Consider the following 14,489-nt stretch of genomic DNA (forward strand, 5'->3'; position numbering starts at 1 on the left):
CAAGTTCAACTACATTAAGTAACACCACACACTACACCAACCTCGTTACTGGATTTTGTTTTGGGCAGTCATTTGTAAAATCTATTGAAACAATGTTGCATTGACACAGTGAAACAGGACTTTAATATAATGTAGCCCTGAGAGCTGCATGCTAAAGGAATTTTAGGGTTTTTTTCACTTCTAAAGTTAGAAGTCAGTGGAAATGAGTCCAAGTTTTGTGGGACTATAGTTAGAAAGATATTTAACAGAAGTGTTTTGTTTAAGGTTTGTAGTGACAGATAAGGCTGTGGTTACTATGAGAAGAGAAGTGAAAGTTTGAAGATGTAGCTGCTAATATTCATGTTGATCAAGCTCTGTGAAGCTATTAAAGTCATCTAGAATAACAAATGGTATTACATTCTCATTTAGAACTGTCACAAATCAAAATTCTGAACTAAAGATCTTCAGGAACACTCAATAATTACATGTGTATTGAAGCAGGGTAGGAACTGACCTCTGCCAGAAAGTAGCCTTCCAATAGCAGGAATGGGCACCCCTAGCCTTCAGTTTTGACGGGTTGTGGTTTCGAATCCCACCACTGCCACAAAATTCATTTAGAAGACTCTTGTGGCTGCTCCCTCTGAGAAAAGGGACTCCACTGCTGCCAGAAGGGGTTTTGAAGAAGCAAATCTTCAAAATCGTCTGGCTGGGATTGCAGCTAATGGACCTCTGGATTGAAAGCAAGGGCAAGAAGCCAAAATATCACGCTCCGCTTGAAGGCAGTAAGGCCAGGGATCTCCAACCCTGCTCCTGGAGAGCTACCATCCAGCAGACTAACACTTTAGAACAGGGAACACATATTCACTATTAATTAAGAGTTTTCCCTCAATAAACTCCTAATTTGCTGCTTATTAATAGTTAATAAGGTAGTTGTTAATTTTAGGTATGAGGTTGGATTAAGGGATCTAAAATATGGTCATATAGAATAAGGCATTAATATGTGCTTTATAACTACTAATAAACAGCCATTATGCTAGTAATATGCATGCTAATAAGCAGCTAGTTAATACTGAGAAACGGTCCTTAAATAAAGTGTTACCTGACTAGAATAAAATGCTTTTATTAAGTAACAGCTCTCACTTCTAAATGTGAATACAGTGATATATTAAAAGTCAAACAGAAAAGTGATTGTAAATATAGGGGATGAGTGAAAACACTGTTGAGAAATTATTTTAAAAATTCCTGGCTAAAATATCTTAGAGGCTGGAATTTATGCAGAATGTCCAGAGTGACAGAACAGGATCAACACTAAATTCAGAAATTCATTGAACTATACAAGTCTAACAAATCTTATGGTCATTTCAGAGCTTGGACCTTCTCGTGAACAGTTTGACTTCAACAGAGCCATCATCAAATGAAAGGAGATGAAGAGGAGGAGACAGAGGAAAGAAGTCACAAAGTCACAAGCAATGGAAAAAAGTGAGTAAAATTGTGTCAATTTGAAAGAGAGCATGACAAATTTTGTCATAATTCATTGAAAACCAACATACATTAAAATCTGTAGACATAAATAAATTAAGATGATTATGATCAAATTTGTCATTGTATTTTTTGACTTGTTATAATGTTTTCTGAATTGTTGTTGTGCTTTCTGAATTGTTATTTTGTTTTTTAGACTTGCATTTGCGTTTGTAATTTGTTATTTTGTTTTCAGAATTTGCTTTTCACTTCTCAGCCACCGTAGAGACTGGAAGGTTGCCGCTTGCCACATGCACTAGGTGGACATTTGGAACAAGACTGTTTGATGTCATGATTGCTGTGTTTTTATGATGTTCAACTTTTGAAGATGTATTCTGAGATACCTGCATTTTTTCCATTCCGTGCTGTGTCTAGCTGTTTTTCTTTCTTTCTTTCTTTCTTTCTTGTGTCACTAATAGGGTCACTAAATACAAACATGAATTGTATCTACCAATGTCCAATGTAGAATCTGGAACTTGAAACAAAACCAGCTGAGAACCACTGATTTAATGAATGCCTTCTTTGCTCTAATATGTCAATATTTACTGATGATCTCAACTGAATGTTGAAACAGTATGATGTCATGTTTCCAGCCCTTTCTGAGGTCTCATGAGCAGATGAGGGATGCTTGGATTGATGTTGGGAGACATGGATCAGAGGGGAGTCAATGAGGACACAGAGATGTGAGTGTGAAGAGCATGAAACAGATGTGATGAGATGTTAAGAGGACAGCAGGATGTTTGTGTGTGTGTGCACGTGTGCAGATCAAGTTGTCCCTTGGTTTTGTTCCATGACACACTGTTACATCACAGCGGGAGACATTTTAAAGTTTAACATCCTGCTCAGAGCAGAGTGTGTCACTGCCAAGGGAGACAAGACACTGAGCCACCCACCCTAATACAGCCTCCCAGCATCCCCCAATCTCTCTTTATCTAACAAATCGTCACCCTATCCTTGCAATCAATAACTCCCTGGAACCCCCATTATCTCACAATTTCTCTCTTGCTCTCACTCTCTTTCTCTCTCTGTTTGGTCTCTGAAGAGGTTTTGTGGATCCTAGCTTTCATCAGACATCGAAGCTGACAGGCAGAGAGACATTTGAAGACTGACATTTGGGGGGGACCTTAATAGATCAGACAAGAGTACCGTACTGACCAAACTCCCACAGGAGTGAGTGTGGGTCTGTCCCATTGGCTTTAATGTGCTGTTTCTTGATGATCACTCTATGCTAGTCAGGTAGATTGAAAAACAAAGATTTCCCATTCTTCTAGCTGAATGAAACTTGTGCTAGAGATGAGAGTTGACTGATAGACACAGACAGATAATCAATTGTCTCCCTCCTGGTCTTCAATATACCACCATCCCCATATTATAGTAATGAAAATCACCAATGTGAAAAACAAAACAAAACAAAAAAAAAACATCCGAGAAGTAATTCGATTTTGTTTCCATTAAGAAAACTGGCTTTATTTTATACAATTTCACATTGTAAATTTGAATTTGCCATTATTTGGAACCTCAATGAAACGGATTTAAAAACATCAGAGCGGAAAGAGAGAAATAACTGCTTTCTGTTCAACTCAGAGGTGATTGGGGCTCCCAAGTAAGACCCGTAATGTTGTCACGACATAATGTCTCTGTTCCCTCCATCAGGGAATGAGGGTTACGTACGTAACCGAGGCGATACATCCTGTGTCCTCGTAAACCAAATGGCTTTAAAAAAGAAAGAAAAAAAACATAGTAACGGGTGTTAAGGGGTTTATATATATATATATATATATATATATATAATTAAAAAATGCCCCTAATATAACATGATTCTAACTTCAAATTGTATTTAAAATGTACTTGGGTTCGTGGAAGGTGCTATATAAATAAATGCATTATTAATGGTGCATAAGAACAACAATTTAGTGTAAGTTCAGTTGTGTGTTAATAAAGTTTTAATTTTTATTCAATAATTATTTTATTAAATTTTTATTGAAAAAGACTACACTATAGACAGGCACTCATGGGACCTTAGGGAGACACAATTTAAACAATGTCCAAATTACATTTTGTAATGTTTTGATTCATATTGTAGCTGGTTGGTTTGGATTAAAGCTTACAGCTTACAAATCTTTGGAAATGCCATGCAGAAGATTAATGGGGAAAATACTTTCAGGGCCACTGCAGTTTGTGGTCACTGTTGAGCTATTTAGCAGTTGGTCTAAATTACTGAGCATGTTTGAGATGGCAATAAACTCCAGCATACACATAGATAGAGTCAATATTTTGTGCCTGCAGAGGTGTTAGTAACACAGTTTAATGTTTTATACCAAATTGTCAATGTGCACTAGAAAGGTTAAATTTGAGTGACCTTTGACTGACTTCCAGATGCAAGTTCAACTACATTAAGTAACACCACACACTACACCAACCTCGTTACTGGATTTTGTTTTGGGCAGTCATTTGTAAAATCTATTGAAACAATGTTGCATTGACACAGTGAAACAGGACTTTAATATAATGTAGCCCTGAGAGCTGCATGCTAAAGGAATTTTAGGTTTTTTTTCACTTCTAAAGTTAGAAGTCAGTGGAAATGAGTCCAAGTTTTGTGGGACTATAGTTAGAAAGATATTTAACAGAAGTGTTTTGTTTAAGGTTTGTAGTGACAGATAAGGCTGTGGTTACTATGAGAAGAGAAGTGAAAGTTTGAAGATGTAGCTGCTAATATTCATGTTGATCAAGCTCTGTGAAGCTATTAAAGTCATCTAGAATAACAAATGGTATTACATTCTCATTTAGAACTGTCACAAATCAAAATTCTGAACTAAAGATCTTCAGGAACACTCAATAATTACATGTGTATTGAAGCAGGGTAGGAACTGACCTCTGCCAGAAAGTAGCCTTCCAATAGCAGGAATGGGCACCCCTAGCCTTCAGTTTTGACGGGTTGTGGTTTCGAATCCCACCACTGCCACAAAATTCATTTAGAAGACTCTTGTGGCTGCTCCCTCTGAGAAAAGGGACTCCACTGCTGCCAGAAGGGGTTTTGAAGAAGCAAATCTTCAAAATCGTCTGGCTGGGATTGCAGCTAATGGACCTCTGGATTGAAAGCAAGGGCAAGAAGCCAAAATATCACGCTCCGCTTGAAGGCAGTAAGGCCAGGGATCTCCAACCCTGCTCCTGGAGAGCTACCATCCAGCAGACTAACACTTTAGAACAGGGAACACATATTCACTATTAATTAAGAGTTTTCCCTCAATAAACTCCTAATTTGCTGCTTATTAATAGTTAATAAGGTAGTTGTTAATTTTAGGTATGAGGTTGGATTAAGGGATCTAAAATATGGTCATATAGAATAAGGCATTAATATGTGCTTTATAACTACTAATAAACAGCCATTATGCTAGTAATATGCATGCTAATAAGCAGCTAGTTAATACTGAGAAACGGTCCTTAAATAAAGTGTTACCTGACTAGAATAAAATGCTTTTATTAAGTAACAGCTCTCACTTCTAAATGTGAATACAGTGATATATTAAAAGTCAAACAGAAAAGTGATTGTAAATATAGGGGATGAGTGAAAACACTGTTGAGAAATTATTTTAAAAATTCCTGGCTAAAATATCTTAGAGGCTGGAATTTATGCAGAATGTCCAGAGTGTATGAACTTGAAGCTTAAATTTATAAGTATATATATATATATACTGTATATCATTGATCTGCCTCCCAAGGGCACCATCAAATAATGTCTTCCACCCGATTTCTCTTTTTTGTCTTCCCTCTCTCTTTCCTCCTTGTCACATCACATTTGGCAGTGCTCTTGGGGAAAAGGGTAGCGTGACTGCGGATGAGTCAAAGCTCCAGCCTGAAAGGCAGACCTGTGGTAAAGGTCACCCAGGGAGGGGGGCCTATGGCTGGGCCATCACACAGTGCTCAGCAGCCGTCCCCCCGAGAACCTGTCCCCCGTCAGTCCAGCATTCATCACAAACTCACCTGTTTACGCACCTAAAAACATCCTGGAATGGCTAGGGGCACAAAAACATATTTTGATATATAAGAAAAATCCTGCACACATGTGTTGTTCCAAACCTTCCTGCTGTTTATATTTTCTTAGAACACACATGGAGATTTTATTAAGAATCTTCATATATTACATCATACAGTTGTAAGTCAGTGTGTGAGAACCCTGTTGAAAAAAACAGCATATGCTGGTTAGGTATGTTTTGACGCTGGGATGCTGGTTTAAGCTGGGCCTTTGCTGGTTTAAGCTGGTCCTTTTGCTGGTCTATGCTGGTCATGTGCAAAGGACCAGCATAATCCAGCAAAGGACCATCTTAAAACAGCAAAGGTCCAGCTTAAACCAGCAAAGGACCAGCATAAACCAGCAAAGGACCAGCTTAAACCAGCATCCCAGCGTCAAAACATACCTAACCCAGCAAATGTTGTTTTTTTCAACAGGTAAACAGATGTAGATTCAAGTCGTTATTCACTGAAATTCTTCTCCTCTGCTGCAGCAGCTCTCAAATGTTATTCTTAATTCTGCATAGTAGAACTGGATCATTTGTGATACACACAAAAACCAATGGGATTTTTGCAACCAAAACTCAAATTCATTGCTGAATCTGAATGCAGATGCACACATTTTTATAAAAACAGATTACCAGATTTTGTTTCCTTCTTCAAAGCTATCACATGGAAAACTCAGATTAGTCACACTGACTAACTTGATGGTACTTTTATGATTCTTTTATGGAACTTGAATGAAAAAGACCAAATCTGCTGACTAGCTTTGATTTTCGGTAATTAGCATTGACTTGACCAGACTGCAAATTGGGGCCTACTTTTCTTTGACCCACCAACAGCCAACAGCTTCACCTAGAGGCCAGGATGGCTTCAATGGCAAATACACATCAAAAACAGTAAACGCATGTCTTTCACAAAGATCTGAGCCTAATATCTCTTTATCTCTCCAAGTCATGAAGAAACTTTTATTGCTTAGAGGTTGCTATTTCATGTCTCAGGAGACTTAATGGATTTCTCAAACTTCTCAAACATTTAAGTAGAGATACAGAGGTACAGAGCAAAACAATTCATGTGTATAATGAGACCTGAAGATTATATTGAGATGTCTTTAATGGTGACTTTGGTATCTTGGCAAGTCTAAGCAGTTTGAAATCTCTTCTGAAATTCTAGAGGAGACATGAGATTACATTACATCTTAGAAGCAGGTGATGTAAGCAAAAATAATGAGACCTTTTTTACACACATACACGGTTACACACATACATGGTTAAAATGCGCAACACTGTAAAAACGCCTAAAATGAAATACTGTGCAACATGAGCAGATCTTAATTTAATGCCGCAATTGACACTGTCTATTCATATTCACTTTGTTAGCAACAGACGTAATAGATTTAATTTATTTGTGCAGGGGCAATTTAGTGGCATTTTTGCCCCAAGTCCCCGTGGCCTTACACACACTCCGCCTATGCCTTTACCTTTAACTTTATAAATTAAATTACCTTTGTAAATGACCTATTTCTCGCAACTTTTTTTTATTTTATGGCGGAAATGGACTTCCGTATATTAATCAGTAATATATGGTCATGGTCGTATTTTGTGTCATAGTCACAATATCTTGAGAGTGTGCTAACCACAGACCTTATTTCAGGCATTTAACCAAAAACATGAACTGGAGGTTCTAAAACGCTAACTTGTTTCCGGGTTTTGGCTGGTAGTTTCATGATTTGTTCCTTTCAACCAACAAAGAAGAGGTCCATACTGCAGCTTATTCGGACAGGAACAGCCGTCTGATTAACATAGATAGATGTGCAGATGAAAGGACACAACACGCACACATTCTCTTTCTCCCACACAACAAATAGACGGATGGCAATCAGGCTTGACTAAACACACTGACCCCAAAAGAAGAAGGAAATGAACCAGAAACAGGATGTTTGAGCTCCATGTCAGAGAATTTCTCCAATCATACACTCTTAAAAATAAAGGTGCTTCAAAAGGTTCTTCAAGCGATGCCATAGAAGAACCATTTTTGGTTCCACAAATAACCATTCTGTCAAAGGTTCTTTAGAGAACCATCTCTTTCTTACCTTTTTGTAATCTGAAGAACCTTCTTTCGCCACAAAGAACCTTTTGTGAAACAGAAAGGTTCTTCAGATGTTAAAGGTTCTTTATGGAACCATTTAGACAAAAAGGTTCTTCTATGGCATCGTGAAGCACCTTTATTTTTAAGAGTGTAGGGCAGAATATTTCACCAAACCTTCCCCCACCATAACCACGTCAATTTACCCTGCGACTACAGGGCTTTTTACACTGTGCTTAAACCTGGTTTATCATCATTCTAGACCCTGCATTTAACCCTGGGTAGGGGAACATTTCACACTTGTAATTTGGAAGAGAGGTTATCATTGTTTTTTCGACCCAGAGTTATGAAATCCAACTACACTGCTTTTGCAGGTATAACCCTGCATTGCTGTGAAATAAAGTGAACATAGGGAAACAATGTTGTATTAGGGGCTATTCACACAGAACTCATTTTTGCATTTAAAAATGGGAGACATATGAAATAGAAAAAATGCAAAGTTTAGACACATTTTTGTGGAGCTAGAGCGGTGCATTTTTATGTGGGAGACTCTGCAAAATATGCAAGGTGTGAGTGCAATAGTCTAAGGGGCCGTTCATACACAATGCGTTTCTGTGCTGAAAAACTCAAGACTCGGAATATTGGACTATAAAAAACACATGGTTTGGAGATGCATTTTTTAGAAGTTGATCTGTGTCGCATTTTTTAAATGTGTTATGTGCGAGAGACTATAAAAGACGCAAGATGTGAGTGCATTGGTCTAGGGGACCATTCACACAGAATGTGTTTTTGCATTCCACTGCACTGCCAGTGTTTTTCCATGTAAACATTTGCTAGATAACCCATTGAGCTTGCATCTTGTAAATTTGCAGCGTCTTTCATGATACAGCTTTCTAAATACGTTCTCAACTAGAAAAAAATATTTTGAGCGTATTTTTTAAAAATTAATTCATTTATTTTTCATTCATGCTGCATTCTGTGTGAACAGTCCCTTAAAATGTTACAGCGAGAAGCTTTGACAAGGCACCTGATCAGAAATTGAACAGCATGTGCCTCAAATCAAAGACTTTAGATATACCAAGATGGTGCACTCAAATTGCTATTGCTAATTGCTATGACACCCACCTTCAAAATGAAAGAGCCAGTCGTGAGGTGGTAAAGTCATTGCGTCTCTGCATCTGTTAAGAACTCAGTTTCTGTAGACAACCAGTGTTCTGAGACGTGGGCTTAGAACTGCACATGTGCATTGACTGGACCAACCTGAAATAAAAGCTTTTTAACACTATTTGAGCAAACGAAATCAGGGGACCATTCCTGTCAGATTTTGTTGCTGATCTGAAATGTTATTTGTGACTATGGCAAACATTTTTGGAGATTTTAGGATTTCCACATTCAAGTAGATACTTGGTCTTGCATGCCAGAAATAGCTGCCCGAAAGCATTGCAAATATGGCCGCTGGGTGAACAGACTTACCTTGAAAGGGACTTTGCTTTAACTGCTACTTAGTTACATCTACTATTGGAAAATAGCTACTTTAGGTAACAGATTAGGTCATTTTGTTTTATGGTATGAGGTTTTATCACAGTTTAATGGCAAAAGCAATCTTCATTTGATTTTTTTGAATGACGTTTTTTGTAAATTTAATAAATGATTGAAAGCCTTCCATATGCTGTTTCTTAGTGACAGTTAACAGTTTACTTCCAGTCACAGCTGCAACTACTTAAATAAGAATGAATAAAGATTATGAATACCCAATATTAATTATTAACCCAGTGCAAAGTATGAGCAATGTGAAACAACACCAGATAACCCAGGATTCCATTAACCTGGGGTTTAGAACAGTGATGTTATGAGGGGAGGATTTCAGGGGATTAAAGTTGGCATGAAACGGAAATTGTGATCATCTTTTCTTCTCTTTTGTGACACATAGCCGAGTAAAATGGATGAGAAAAAATGTAGGATGGGACTTCATTTTCTCCATTGGGAATTTTTGATTGGATCATTGTTGTTTGCTAATTGAGTAACATTTTCTTAAAGAGGAGGGATAATTGTCTTGACTTCACACCAGATCATCAAGAGAATCAGGGTTTAGTCCAAGATTAAAAGTTATATATCGGATTGCTTTCTATTTAACTTTTTACTATAAGTTTGAACATGATCATGATATTAATAATCTATTTTGACCCTTTTCAATTAAATGTAAAACCTACTTTTTTCACATGATCAAAGACACTGTAATTGAGAAATTTCTGGACAAATAATAAGAGTGCCTTTTTGATCCACCTATGACTTTTAGGATTAAATTCACATTGCTGAACAGTGAACACAGTTGCTGAACAAAGCTGATATTACGCAATTGCCTCAGTATCAGTGAAGAAGGGCAAAGACAAATAGGAGAAAGACAGGTTGAAACAGTGTTGCGAGTAAATTAGACAATTCTACCATCTCCTGGCTGCAATGAGGTGTTGCAAATAAACATGTTGAGATCCACGAGAAAATTATGTAATGATAATGTCCTGCTTATTACACAATTTGGTAACACTTTAAATTAGGGAACACTATTCACTATTAAGTAGTTGCTTATTAGCATGCATATTACTAGCATATTGGCTGTTTATTAGTAGCCTACTTATAAAGCACATATTAATGCATCATTCTGCATGACCATATTCTACATCCTTTAACCCCACCCAGTACCTAAATATAACTACTACAAACAACTACCTTACTTAAGCAGCAAATTAGAAGTTTATTGAGGGAAAGCTCTTAATAGTGTGTTCTAAAGTGTTACCCACAGATTATATATAGTGTATACACACACAGACAAAATATTATAAAGAGACTTAAAGCTAAAATCGACTGCTTTGGACAGCTGTCAATAACTGTTATTTAGGTCATTATACCAAAATATCTGACTGTAGAACAGCGCAAAACACAAATTATTAACATTTAATTGATAATGTAAGGATTATTAACTTGTTAGGAATGATTTATAACTGATCAATTAAAGACATTTAGCAAATATCATGGCAATTATATTGTTCTGATCATTTAATATACATCAACAGCATTCAAATTTCATGTCAGTTGCATATACAAGATGAATTTTACCCATATATTACCCAGTACATTCTTATGTAAGTACACGTAAATGCACATACTTTATTTAAAATATATATATTGAGCTGTCAAATGATTAATCACATCCAAAATAAAAGTTTTTGTTTACATAATATATGTGTGTACTATGTATATTTATGTATATATAAATACACACACATGCATGCATATATTTCTGAAAAAAAATTTGTTTATATATTACATTTATTTACAGGTGCATCTCAATAAATTAGAATGTCGTGGAAAAGTTCATTTATTTCAGTAATTCAACTCAAATTGTGAAACTCGTATATTAAATAAATTAAATGCACACAGACTGAAGTAGTTTAAGTCTTTGGTTCTTTTAATTGTGATGATTTTGGCTCACATTTAACAAAAACCCACCAATTCACTATCTCAACAAATTAGAATATGGTGACATGCCAATCAGCTAATCAACTCAAAACACCTGCAAAGGTTTCCTGAGCCTTCAAAATGGTCTCTCAAATAAAAGTTTTTGTTTACATAATATCTGTGTGTACTGTGTATATTTCTGTATATATAAATACACACACATGCATGCATATATTTCTGAAAAAATTTTTTGTTTATATATTAAATTTATTTACAGGTGCATCTCAATAAATTAGAATGTCGTGGAAAAGTTCATTTATTTCAGTAATTCAACTCAAATTGTGAAACTCGTATATTAAATAAATTAAATGCACACAGACTGAAGTAGTTTAAGTCTTTGGTTCTTTTAATTGTGATGATTTTGGCTCACATTTAACAAAAACCCACCAATTCACTATCTCAACAAATTAAATGTGAGCCAAAATCATCACAATTAAAAGAACCAAAGACTTAAACTACTTCAATCTGTGTGCATTGAATTTATTTAATACTCGAGTTTCACAATTTGAGTTGAATTACTGAAATAAATGAACTTTTCCACGGCATTCTAATTTATTGAGATGCACCTGTATAATATAAATATAGACATGTAAATATTTTCCAAAATACATACTGTATGTGTATCTATAAATACACAGAACACACGCATATATTATGCAAACAAAATCTTTTATTTTCTATGCGATTAATCATTTGACAGCACTAAAATATTATATAATATTATAAATATTATATATAAAACATTATATATATAAACCAGTCATTCTTTTCTTAGGGGCATTTGAATAAATCTTGAAAGTGACCCATTCTTCCAACTTTAAAATTCCATCTATTAATTATAAACATTGCATATTTTGCAGTTAAGATCTAGTAATGGCCATGAGATGGTTGAACTTTTCAAGTATTTACTTGCACTTCTAGTGATTAAAAACGACATGGTTTCCTTTTTGCAGAAAGTTAGACAAGCTTTGGACAAGTATATTTAATACTCGAGTTTCACAATTTGAGTTGAATTACTGAAATAAATGAACTTTTCCACGGCATTCTAATTTATTGAGATGCACCTGTATAATAGGTATAATATAAATATAGACATGTAAATATTTTCCAAAATACATACTGTATGTGTATCTATAAATACACAGAACACACGCATATATTATGCAAACAAAAGCTTTTATTTTCTATGCGATTAATCATTTGACAGCACTAAAATATTATATAATATTATAAATATTATATATAAAACATTATATATATAAACCAGTCATTCTTTTCTTAGGGGCATTTGAATAAATCTTGAAAGTGACCCATTCTTCCAACTTTAAAATTCCATCTATTAATTATAAACATTGCATATTTTGCAGTTAAGATCTAGTAATGGCCATGAGATGGTTGAACTTTTCAAGTATTTACTTGCACTTCTAGTGATTAAAAACGACATGGTTTCCTTTTTGCAGAAAGTTAGACAAGCTTTGGACAAGTAGTCATTTAGACATTTAATTTTTCATAAAATTACTTCTGTAACACAAATACTGACTAGTATATTAATAACTAATAAAGCACCTAACAGATCTGGATGCAGAAAGGGAGTTATCATATAACGGACATGGAGTAAAAGCCACACAACAATCACTGTGACTGCAAGTCTAATAATGTCACATTTTTAACAGTACAAATTCAAACATGGCTCCTTACATCTGTTGCCAGTGCAGATGTCAAATCTAAATTTATATAAATTCAGTTTGTTGCTTATGTGCATAAACCCACCTTGGTATTAAGAGACTTGAGTTCAAAGTGGGGATCAGAATGAGAACATACAGATATTGTAATCAATACCGTGGATGCCAAAGTACATGCTTTTCAGTCATTTGTGGAATTGATTAGAAACGTGTATTCATAAAAACCAGTCAAACAAATCTCATTCAAAATTTATTACAAGCTCTGAACAAAAGCACATAAAATATTTACAAGACAATACAACATGTATAAAAAGCAACAATGAACAAAGGTAATGTGCAATAATGTTGTAACATGTTTTAAAAAGAAACAAACAGATCTGGTCATTCATGTGAGGCTAGTTTGTCATTGATTGCTTTAAAAAATAGCCAACATAAAACAGGTTTTCTGCAAGCATAAACTTTTCTTTAAAGGGGTCATATGATGTTGCTAAAAATAACATTATTTTGTGTATTTGGTGTAATGGCATCTTTTTCATCTGTCAAATTCAAAAATGTATGTTTATAAGCTTTTTAAAATTTCTATTTAAAACAATATAAGAAGTAGAATAAGACAAATAGCTTACCAATCATATGAAATTAGTATTAATAAATAAATGTATTTGTACAGAGGTGGCACAGGTAAATTTTCAGACGTTTAATGAGGCTCAGAGGTGGCATGTGCGCAATTAAATTCATACATTTATGTGGAGATCAATGTTTTAAATATAAAATTTTGAATAGATATATTAAATGATTTAAATAACTGAAATTATACGCTAAAAATGAAACTAAATTCGCCAGCAGGTGGCGACAAGTCACTGATTTTATCAATGAATCATTCATTCAATTGATTCGTTCGAACGTTTGATTCATTCAGGAATGAAGCAAGTGACTGGGCTTGTTTGAGATGAGCAAATTCTGCGCAGAACCAATCACCGGTGATCACCGCGAGATGCATGCCGGTTAGAAAAGTATCCGACTTACCTCCGACTTGATCTGATGTCATGCTGACGTGTGCAAAAAAACTCTCGCGATGGCGAGGCGGCTGTGTCAGATTGTGCAGTCGAGCGCAGTTGCTCTCCACCGACTGCGCTGATCAAAAGCATGATGGGAAACGACTGACTGACGTCACAGCTTAATGCTCATTGGTTCGGACACCTGTGATGCTGCGGTTCTCTTCTAAAATATTTATTTTTTTAATCTGATTTCATGTGATTATGTATATAAATTATGCATGAATATTCCCAAACACGATGACAGTGCGATCTCTGTGTGAGATATGTGATTGTTGTCATATTTCTATAAAAATCTAAAATACATGTTTGTATTAAAGTAAAAAGGGATGATAAATACACCTTTCGGATGGAATTAAATAGCAAGCACTTTAAGTGTCTTGTTCATCATATTTATTTTCATATAAAAGTATCAGAACTGAAATTATATCATGTTCATAAGCAACACAGCACGTGAGTGAGAATAACGCGATATCTGTCTTTGATCTCGTTGGTATCTGTTCCACTTCGAGAAGGCAGAACTGTCCATTTTGACTGCGCTTATTTCACTCCTCCCCTCACTGCAGCCGCCTACTCTCGCCTACATTTCAGGCGAGGCAAGGTGCATCTCAAACAAGCTTACTGTCTTTATGAATGGGTAATCATGAATCAC

The sequence above is a fragment of the Sinocyclocheilus grahami genome, unplaced genomic scaffold (genome assembly GCF_001515645.1).
Source record: "Sinocyclocheilus grahami isolate Dianchi unplaced genomic scaffold, SAMN03320097.WGS_v1.1 scaffold733.1, whole genome shotgun sequence".
Classification (NCBI taxonomy): Eukaryota; Metazoa; Chordata; class Actinopteri; order Cypriniformes; family Cyprinidae; genus Sinocyclocheilus; species Sinocyclocheilus grahami.